This window comes from Siphateles boraxobius, unplaced genomic scaffold (genome assembly GCF_051911475.1).
Source record: "Siphateles boraxobius isolate OS27281-9 unplaced genomic scaffold, OSU_SipBor_1 100, whole genome shotgun sequence".
NCBI classification, from domain to species: domain Eukaryota; kingdom Metazoa; phylum Chordata; class Actinopteri; order Cypriniformes; family Leuciscidae; genus Siphateles; species Siphateles boraxobius.
This window is the reverse complement of record NW_027508701.1, coordinates 1,078,203-1,090,000: the sequence shown is the minus strand read 5'-3', so window position 1 is coordinate 1,090,000 and position 11,798 is coordinate 1,078,203.

The window sequence follows — 11,798 nt, the reverse complement described above, 5'->3', positions numbered from 1 at the left end:
AGAAGAGCTCCCATTCACAGGGGTTTTCAAATGGGCTTGCTTTTAGGCTGACATGAAGTGCACCTAAAGTGCATATGAAGCGAGACATGAATTGAGCAATGAAGTGCCTCTGTCATAAACGAGATCAGGAGAAAAAAACAAAGTGTTTTAGCACATAGACGTGATAGCTTTTCTTCAGGTAAAAACAGAGTATGTTTATAAGTAAAATAGTCTTAGCAGAGGATGGTTTCGATCCATCGACCTCTTGGTTAAGGGCCCAGCACGCTTGCGCTGCGCCAGTCTGCTCCCGGCAACTGCTTTGACACACCCTACTTTTTTCAAAATTACTTGCGTGTAGGCTCGCTTGAAATGCTCTTCTATTATCAATTAAAACAGGTTAAAAATGCAGAGCGATATTAAGTAAAGCAGTCTATGTTTTCGATCCATCAACTTCTGGGTTACGGTTCCAGCACACTTCCGCTGCTCCACTCTTCTATAAATCACCCCAGATGGGACTCGAACCCACAATCCCTGGCTTAGGAGGCAAGTGCCTTGTCCATTAGGCCAATGGGGCTGTGAAAGTACTGTGCTCATGTGCCCCGATTACTTTGGCTTTAGTGACAACAGCAGCATTGGCATTTAAACAAGACCATAACACAAAGTAATCCTGATGAACGACTACTTCGAACAGGCCACTGGGACATGATTCGCTTGCCCTACTAATTGTCCATCTCATTCAGGTGGCTTAGTCAATGAGGCGTTTGAACAGGGCATACACACACAAACACACAGATTTTCTGAACGATCAAGCAGGATGTGTAAGTTGCTCTTTATTTGGGATAAAACAAGTACAAGAATGAAGAAACCTTAGTAGAGGATGGTTTCGGTCCATCGACCTCTGGGTTATGGGCCCAGCACGCTTCCGCTGCGCCACTCTGCTCCCGGCAACTGCTTTGACACACCCTACTTTTTTCAAAATGACTTGCGTGTAGGCTCGCTTAAAATCCTCTTCTATTATCAATTAAAACAGGTTAAAAATGCAGAGTGATATTAAGTAAAGCAGTCTATGGTTTCGATCCATCAACCTCTGGGTTATGGTTCCAGCACACTTCCTCTGCTCCACTCTTCTATAAACCACCCCAGATGGGACTCGAACCCACAATCCCTTGCTTAGGAGGCAATAGGAGTGCCTTATCCATTAGGCCACAGGGGCTGTGAAAGTCCTGTGGTCATGTGCCCCGATTACTTTGGCTTTAGTGACAACAGCAGCATTGGCATTTAAACAAGACCATCACACAAAGTAATCCTGATGAACGACTACTTCGAACAGGCCACTGGGACATGATTCACTTGCCCTACTAATTGTCCATCTCATTCAGGTGGCTTAGTCAATGAGGCGTTTGAACAGGGCATAAACACACAAACACACAGATTTTCTGAACGATCAAGCAGGATGTGGAAGTTGCTCTTTATTTTGGATAAAACAAGTACATAAATGAAGAAGCCTTAGCAGAGGATGGTTTCGGTCCATCGCTCTCCGGGTTATGGGCCCAGCACGCTTACGCTGCGCCACTCTGCTAACCATAGGAGAGCTCCCATTCACAGGGGTTTTCAAATGGACTTGCTTTTAGGCTCACATGAAGTGCACCTAAAGTGCATATGAAGCGACACATGAATTGAGAAATGAAGTGCCTCTGTCATAAACTAGATCAGGAGAAAAACACAAATTTTTTTAGCACATAGACGTGATAGCTTTTCTTCAGGTAAAAACAGAGTATGTTTATAAGTAAAGCAGTCTTAGCAGAGGATGGTTTCGATCCTTTGACCTCTGGGTTATGGGCCCAGCACGCTTCAGCTGCGCCACTCTGTTCACCATAGAGGAGCTCCCATTCACAGGGGTTTTCAAAAAGACTTGCTTTTAGGCACACATGAAGTGCACATGAAGTGACATATGAATTGAGAAATGAAGTGGTTCTGTCATAAACGAGATCAGGAGAAAAATACAAAAGGTTTTAGCACATAGACGTGATAGCTTTTCTTCAGGTAGGAACAGAGTATGTTTATAAGTAAAGCAGTCTTTCAGGCTCGCTTGAAGTTCTCTTCTATCATCAATTAAAACAGGTTAAAAATGCAGAGAGTTTTAGAACACAGCTGAGGGAACTGTTCTTCAAGAAGGAACAGAGCATTTACATAAGAAATGCAGTCTATGATTTCAATCCATCAACCTCTGGGTTATGGGTCCAGAACACTTCCGCTGCGCCACTCTGCTAACCATAGAAGAGCTCCCATTCACAGCGGTTTTCAAAAGGACTTGCTTTTAGGCTCACATGAAGTGCACCTAAAGTGCACATGAAGCGACAAATAAATTGAGAAATGAAGTGCCTCTGTCATAAACGAGATCAGGAGAAAAACACAAATGGTTTTGGAACATAGACGTGATAGCTTTTCTTCAGGTAAAAACTGAGTATGTTTATAAGTAAAGAAGTCTTAGCAGAGGATGGCTTCCATCCACCGACCTCTGGGTTATGGGCCCAGCACACTTCCGCTGCGCCACTCTGCTCACTATAGAAGAGTTCCCATTCACAGGGGTTTTCAAAAGGACTTGCTTCTAGGCACACATGAAGCGACACATGAATTGAGAAATGAAGTGCCTCTGTCATAAACGAGATCAGGAGAAAAACACAAATGGTTTTAGCACATAGACGTGATAGCTTTTCTTCAGGTAGGAACAGAGTATGTTTATAAGTAAAGCAGTCTTAGCAGAGGATGGTTTCGATCCATCGACCTCTGGGTTATGGGCCCAGCACGCTTCCGCTGCGCCACTCTGGTCCCGACAGCTGATTTGACACACCCTACTTTTTTCAAAATGACTTGCGTGTAGGCTCGCTTGAAGTTCTCTTCTATCATCAATTAAAACAGGTTAAAAATGCAGAGAGTTTTAGCAAACAGCTGAGGGAACTGTTCTTCAAGAAGGAACAGAACATTTACATAAGAAATGCAGTCTATGATTTCGATCCATCAACCTCTGGGTTATGGGTCCAGCACACTTCCGCTGCGCCACTCTGCTAACCATAGAAGAGCTCCCATTCACAGCGGTTTTCAAATGGACTTGCTTTTAGGCTCACATGAAGTGCACCTAAAGTGCATATGAAGCGACACATGAATTGAGAAATGAAGTGCCTCTGTCATAAACGAGATCAGGAGAAAAACACAAATGGTTTTAGCACATAGACGTGATAGCTTTTCTTCAGGTAAAAACAGAGTACGTTTATAAGTAAAGCAGTCTTAGCAGAGGATGGTTTCGATCCATCGACCTCTGGGTTATGGGCTCAGCACGCTTCCGCTGGGCCACTCTGCTCACCTTAGACAAGCTCCCATTCACAGGGGTTTTCAAAAGGACTTGCTTTTAGGCACACATGAAGTGCACATGAAGTGACACATGAATTGAGAAATGAAGTGCCTCTATCATAAACGAGATAAGGAGAAAAAAACAAATGGTTTTAGCACATAGACGTGATAGCTTTTCTTCAGGTAGGAACAGAGTATGTTTATAAGTAAAATAGTCTTAGCAGAGGATGGTTTCGATCCATCGACCTCTGGGTTATGGGCCCAGCACGCTTCCGCTGCGCCACTCTGCTCCCGACAGCAGATTTGACACACCCTACTTTTTTCAAAATGACTTGCGTGTAGGCTCGCTTGAAGTTCTCTTCTATCATCAATTAAAACAGGTTAAAACTGCAGAGAGTTTTAGCAAAAAGCTGAGGGAACTGTTCTTCAAGAAGGAACAGAACATTTACATAAGAAAGGCAGTCTATGATTTCGATCCATCAACCTCTGGGTTATGGGTCCAGCACACTTCCGCTGCGCCACTCTGCTAACCATAGAAGAGCTCCCATTCACAGCGGTTTTCAAATGGACTTGCTTTTAGGCTCACATGAAGTGCACCTAAAGTGCATATGAAGCGACACATGAATTGAGAAATGAAGTGCCTCTGTCATAAACGAGATCAGGAGAAAAACACAAATGGTTTTAGCACATAGACGTGATAGCTTTTCTTCAGGTAAAAACAGAGTACGTTTATAAGTAAAGCAGTCTTAGCAGAGGATGGTTTCGATCCGTCGACCTCTGGGTTATGGGCTCAGCACGCTTCCGCTGGGCCACTCTGCTAACCATAGAAGAGCTCCCATTCACAGCGGTTTTCAAATGGACTTGCTTTTAGGCTCACATGAAGTGCACCTAAAGTGCATATGAAGCGACACATGAATTGAGAAATGAAGTCCCTCTGTCATAAACGAGATCAGGAGAAAAACACAAATGGTTTTAGCACATAGACGTGATAGCTTTTCTTCAGGTAAAAACAGAGTACGTTTATAAGTAAAGCAGTCTTAGCAGAGGATGGTTTCGATCCATCGACCTCTGGGTTATGGGCTCAGCACGCTTCCGCTGGGCCACTCTGCTCACCTTAGACAAGCTCCCATTCACAGGGGTTTTCAAAAGGACTTGCTTTTAGGCACACATGAAGTGCACATGAAGTGACACATGAATTGAGAAATGAAGTGCCTCTATCATAAACGAGATAGGGAGAAAAAAACAAATGGTTTTAGCACATAGACGTGATAGCTTTTCTTCAGGTAGGAACAGAGTATGTTTATAAGTAAAATAGTCTTAGCAGAGGATGGTTTCGATCCATCGACCTCTGGGTTATGGGCCCAGCACGCTTCCGCTGCGCCACTCTGCTCCCGACAGCAGATTTGACACACCCTACTTTTTTCAAAATGACTTGCGTGTAGGCTCGCTTGAAGTTCTCTTCTATCATCAATTAAAACAGGTTAAAACTGCAGAGAGTTTTAGCAAAAAGCTGAGGGAACTGTTCTTCAAGAAGGAACAGAACATTTACATAAGAAAGGCAGTCTATGATTTCGATCCATCAACCTCTGGGTTATGGGTCCAGCACACTTCCGCTGCGCCACTCTGCTAACCATAGAAGAGCTCCCATTCACAGCGGTTTTCAAATGGACTTGCTTTTAGGCTCACATGAAGTGCACCTAAAGTGCATATGAAGCGACACATGAATTGAGAAATGAAGTGCCTCTGTCATAAACGAGATCAGGAGAAAAACACAAATGGTTTTAGCACATAGACGTGATAGCTTTTCTTCAGGTAAAAACAGAGTACGTTTATAAGTAAAGCAGTCTTAGCAGAGGATGGTTTCGATCCGTCGACCTCTGGGTTATGGGCTCAGCACGCTTCCGCTGGGCCACTCTGCTAACCATAGAAGAGCTCCCATTCACAGCGGTTTTCAAATGGACTTGCTTTTAGGCTCACATGAAGTGCACCTAAAGTGCATATGAAGCGACACATGAATTGAGAAATGAAGTGCCTCTGTCATAAACGAGATCAGGAGAAAAACACAAATGGTTTTAGCACATAGACGTGATAGCTTTTCTTCAGGTAAAAACAGAGTACGTTTATAAGTAAAGCAGTCTTAGCAGAGGATGGTTTCGATCCATCGACCTCTGGGTTATGGGCTCAGCACGCTTCCGCTGGGCCACTCTGCTAACCATAGAAGAGCTCCCATTCACAGCGGTTTTCAAATGGACTTGCTTTTAGGCTCACATGAAGTGCACCTAAAGTGCATATGAAGCGACACATGAATTGAGAAATGAAGTGCCTCTGTCATAAACGAGATCAGGAGAAAAACACAAATGGTTTTAGCACATAGACGTGATAGCTTTTCTTCAGGTAAAAACAGAGTACGTTTATAAGTAAAGCAGTCTTAGCAGAGGATGGTTTCGATCCATCGACCTCTGGGTTATGGGCTCAGCACGCTTCCGCTGGGCCACTCTGCTCACCTTAGACACGCTCCCATTCACAGGGGTTTTCAAAAGGACTTGCTTTTAGGCACACATGAAGTGCACATGAAGTGACACATGAATTGAGAAATGAAGTGCCTCTATCATAAACGAGATAAGGAGAAAAAAACAAATGGTTTTAGCACATAGACGTGATAGCTTTTCTTCAGGTAGGAACAGAGTATGTTTATAAGTAAAATAGTCTTAGCAGAGGATGGTTTCGATCCATCGACCTCTGGGTTATGGGCCCAGCACGCTTCCGCTGCGCCACTCTGCTCCCGACAGCAGATTTGACACACCCTACTTTTTTCAAAATGACTTGCGTGTAGGCTCGCTTGAAGTTCTCTTCTATCATCAATTAAAACAGGTTAAAACTGCAGAGAGTTTTAGCAAAAAGCTGAGGGAACTGTTCTTCAAGAAGGAACAGAACATTTACATAAGAAAGGCAGTCTATGATTTCGATCCATCAACCTCTGGGTTATGGGTCCAGCACACTTCCGCTGCGCCACTCTGCTAACCATAGAAGAGCTCCCATTCACAGCGGTTTTCAAATGGACTTGCTTTTAGGCTCACATGAAGTGCACCTAAAGTGCATATGAAGCGACACATGAATTGAGAAATGAAGTGCCTCTGTCATAAACGAGATCAGGAGAAAAACACAAATGGTTTTAGCACATAGACGTGATAGCTTTTCTTCAGGTAAAAACAGAGTACGTTTATAAGTAAAGCAGTCTTAGCAGAGGATGGTTTCGATCCGTCGACCTCTGGGTTATGGGCTCAGCACGCTTCCGCTGCGCCACTCTGCTAACCATAGAAGAGCTCCCATTCACAGCGGTTTTCAAATGGACTTGCTTTTAGGCTCACATGAAGTGCACCTAAAGTGCATATGAAGCGACACATGAATTGAGAAATGAAGTGCCTCTGTTATAAACGAGATCAGGAGAAAAACACAAATGGTTTTAGCACATAGACGTGATAGCTTTTCTTCAGGTAAAAACAGAGTACGTTTATAAGTAAAATAGTCTTAGCAGAGGATGGTTTCGATCCATCGACCTCTGGGTTATGGGCCCAGCACGCTTCCGCTGCGCCACTCTGCTCCCGACAGCAGGTTTGACACACCCTACTTTTTTCAAAATGACTTGCGTGTAGGCTCGCTTGAAGTTCTCTTCTATCATCAATTAAAACAGGTTAAAAATGCAGAGAGTTTTAGCAAACAGCTGAGGGAACTGTTCTTCAAGAAGGAACAGAACATTTACATAAGAAAACCAGTCTATGATTTCGATCCATCAACCTCTGGGTTATGGGTCCAGCACACTTCCGCTGCACCACTCTGCTAACCATAGAAGAGCTCCCATTCACAGCGGTTTTCAAATGTACTTGCTTTTAGGCTCACATGAAGAGCACCTAAAGTGCATATGAAGCGACACATGAATTGAGAAATGAAGTGCCTCTGTCATAAACGAGATCAGGAGAAAAACACAAATGGTTTTAGCACATAGACGTGATAGCTTTTCTTCAGGTAAAAACAGAGTACGTTTATAAGTAAAGCAGTCTTAGCAGAAGATGGTTTCGATCCATCGACCTCTGGGTTATGGGCTCAACACGCTTCCGCCGGGCCACTCTGCTCACCTTAGAGAAGCTCCCATTCACAGGGGTTTTCAAAAGGACTTGCTTTTAGGCACACATGAAGTGCACATGAAGTGCACATGAAGTGACACAGGAATTGAGAAATGAAGTGCCTCTATCATAAACGAGATCAGGAGAAAAATACAAAAGGTTTTAGCACATAGACATGATAGCTTTTCTTCAAGTAGGAACAGAGTCTGTTTATAAGTAAAGCAGTCTTAGCAGAGGATGGTTTCGATCCATCGACCTCTGGGTTATGGGCCCAGCACGCTTCCGCTGCGCCACTCTGCTCACCATAGAGGAGCCACCATTCACAGGGGATTTCAAATAGACTTGCTTTTAGGCACACATGAATTGCACGTGAAGAGCACATGAAGTGACACATGAATTAAGAAATGAAGTGGTTCTGTCATAAACGAGTTCAGGAGAAAAATACAAAAGGTTTTAGCACATAGACGTGATAGCTTTTCTTCAGGTAGGAAAAGAGTATGTTTATAAGTTAAGCAGTCTTAGCAGAGGATGGTTACGATCCATCGACCTCTGGGTTATGGGCCCAGCACGCTTCCGCTGCGCCACTCTGCTCACCATAGAGGAGGTCCGATTCACAGGGGTTTTCAAAAAGACTTGCTTTTAGGCACACATGAAGTGCACATGAAGTGCACATGAAGTGACATATGAATTGAGAAATTAAAGGGTTAGTTCACCCAAAAATGAAAATTAAGTCATTAATTACTCACCCCCATGCTGTACCAACCCCGTAAGACCTTCGTTCATCTTCGGAACACAAATGAAGATATTTTTGATTAAATCTGAGAGGTGGATCACTGCTACATAGGCTGCCAGAGGGAATGAAACTTGACGGCCCAGAAAGTCATTAAAGAAAATGTTTAAATATTCCATGTGCCTACAGTGGCTCAACTATAAGTTTATCAAGCGACGAGACTACTTTTTTCCCGAAAAAAAAACATAAATAACGACTTTATTCGACCATTCCTTTTCTTCCTTGTGGGCCTGAGACGAGAGTTCAAGAGATTTCCACGACGCATGCGCGAGAACTGAACAAGACGTATTAGAAGAAGAACGTTCTCTTCTCAGTTCTCGCGCATGCGTCGTGGAAATCTCTTGAACTCTCGTCTCAGGCCCACAAGGAAGAAAAGGAATAGTCGAATAAAGTCGTTATTTTTGTTTTTTTCCCCGCACAAAAAGTAGTCTCGTCGCTTGATAAACTTATAGTTGAGCCACTGTAGTCACATGGAATATTTAAACATTTTCTTCAATGACTTTCTGGGCCGTCAAGTTTCATTCCCTCTGGCAGCCTATGTAGCAGTGATCCACCTCTCAGATTTAATCAAAAATATCTTCATTTGTGTTCCGAAGATGAACGAAGGTCTTACGGGGTTGGTACAGCATGGGGGTGAGTAATTAATGACTTAATTTTCATTTTTGGGTGAACTAACCCTTTAAGTGGTTCTGTCATAAACGAGATCAGGAGAAAAATACAAAAGGTTTTAGCACATAGACGTGATAGCTATTCTTCAGGTAGAAACAGAGTAGGTTTATAAGTAAAGCAGTCTTAGCAGAGGATGGTTTCAATCCACCGACCTCTGGGTTATGGGCCCAGCACGCTTCCGCTGTGCCACTCTGCTCCCGGCAACTGCTTTGACACACCCTACTTTTTTCAAAATGACTTGCGTGTAGGCTCGCTTGAAAGCTCTTCTATTGTCAATTAAAACAGGTTAAAAATGCAGAGCGATATTAAGTAAAGCAGTCTATGGTTTCAATCCATCAACCTCTGGGCTATGGTTCCAGCACACTTCCGCTGCTCCACTTTTCTATAAACCGCCCCAGATGGGACTTCGAACCCATAATCCCTGCATTAGGAGGCCAGTGCCTTATCCATTAGGCCACTGGGGCTGTGAAAGTCCTGTGCTCATGTGCCCCTATTACTTTGGCTGTAGTGACAACAGCAGCATTGGCATTTAAACAAGACCATCACACAAAGTAATCCTGATGAACGACTACTTCGAACAGGCCACTGGGACATGATTCGCTTGCCCTACTAATTGTCCATCTCATTCAGGTGGCTTAGTCAATGAGGCGTTTGAACAGGGCATACACACACAAACACACAGATTTTACGCTGTGCAAGAGAGTGACACACAACAGGAAGATATGAGACAGCCTTTATACTGTTTTCAAGGTTCCTCCTCACCCGCTGTACCTTTCACCCACTCAGATAAGGTCCTTACTGCTGTTCAGTTTCTACTTAAAGACACAAACTGGTACTGAAATAAACTGTCCAAAACTGACCGTCTCTAAGGTCTGAGGTTCTGTCCCATATGTTCCTGAAAAGTCACGCACAAGCACGTACACACAAATACTTTTATACATTGAATAGGTTATTTCTCTTATGATACCTGTTTGGGATCAATGACTATTAAAATTTCCACAACAATTCCCCCCTTTTTATCATTCAGATTACCCAATCATAATAATAAAAATAATAGAACAAATTTTAAGTCATATCATCACACTTATACTCTTCATCTCTGGTTACCATTACAAATCTTGAAACCCACATGGCATTTCAACAGGCTAAGAAATACAAAGAAATAAAAGTAGAATAAAATCCCTAATTTCGACCCCTCTCCTTGTACGTCATCACATAGCGGATAACCACAGCTTTTAACCTTCTGTTCATATCAAAAACATTCATAGAAAGAAAGAAAAAGAAAAGGAAACCATACAATTTAACACATGTCACAGTAGCTCCCACTACTTGTATCATCATATTTCGTTCATCCAATTGAACAGACTCCCAGCTTTAACCAGTCTCTGTACTGAGCTGGAGACACATTATAATGCATGGTAAACATAACAATATTGATAATCCTATCGCTGAAATTGGTAGTACAGTACCCCCAACCCCCCAAAGATTAACCAATCTTATCCATTTACCATCAGTCCACGCCCATTTCCATACATCGCCTCCATTTTCCTAACCATATTTTCTTAACTTTTAACACCATATTTAATAAAATCTATCCTGAAAAGGTTTTATATTTTTTTATCCATTCTTTTAACCAATGTAGTTGTTCAAAATTAACTTTAATATTTCAAATACTGACCATCTTTTAGCTTATTACCTTACATATTCTCCCATGATCGGCCTTTCTTACCCTTAATGGACAGCCTAATCAAGTTTCTTCAATAATAATCCCTATAATTTACCTGAAATATTTTCTAATGAATCCTTAACCAATCAAATCATTTGATCTAAGCCCTATTTTGATTCAATCAAATAAAATTATCAAAATCATCACAAAAACAGATTCTTTTGCTAAACTCAAACCATTAGTTGGTGCATCTTCCTCCAGGTGTGTTGGTCATCTCGTTTGCCCCATGGACATTCCGTCTTCACCAGGGTGACACTTTGCGTGCCGTAGCCATGGTCTTCCATCGCTGGTGAGGGAGGCTGTTACTAGCACGAGCCTTTGACCCCTCACGTTGTCCTCCTATTTGATTGTTGAGGCCTGTCGGTGTAGTCTAAGGTGAGAGGCTTCGACCCAGGTGTCACACTCTCCAACCATTTTCTGATCCTTATAAGGTTTTCCCTTAAATCACGACCGCACCCCCACTGGAGTGAACCATCTCCTGCTTTGACCTGTGAATGAAGACCTTAAGTATTTTGTTAGTGACCGCTTGTCTTGCCGCTCGTCCCCTTTGGTGTGACCTGTGGAATCAACAACCTGAAACATTATCTCCGGATAATTTCTTGCTCCCTTAATAGCACTCAGGGTCCTTTTACCCTGAAAAACACTCAACCCACTTTGCTCATGTCCACAACACAATATTTATACATTTGGAACAGAATTAGTTCTGTTTTCTGCAATCCTTCCTGACATTCTGCAAAAGGAAAATCTTAAGTTATGCGCTGCGCAGGTGTGGCCTTGTTTCTTTCTGCCACAATAACAATCCAGGCCAGGATAGTAAGTCAAATTCATCCATAAATATTATTTTATTGGGCACATTCTGCCCTGCATCAAAAGTCTGCATGCTCTGTAAAGAAAAACAAATGTCGAGGTTATTTTCAGATAGTAAAGTACACGTAGTTTCTTTTGTCTGATGTGCTGCCACGACCTTCGCTGCTGCATCTGCCCTGGCGTCCTGTTGAAACAGTCCTGCAATTTTGTTATCAGCGTGTGCGGCACACTTACAGACAGCAATTTTGTTAGGGAGAAGAATGGCTTCTTGCCAGGCTTTTACCCTATTAAGCCCCTTGTCCTCCCAACATATACCGTCCCTTAATAAACCAAATTTTGTCAATTGTTATCCAAATTA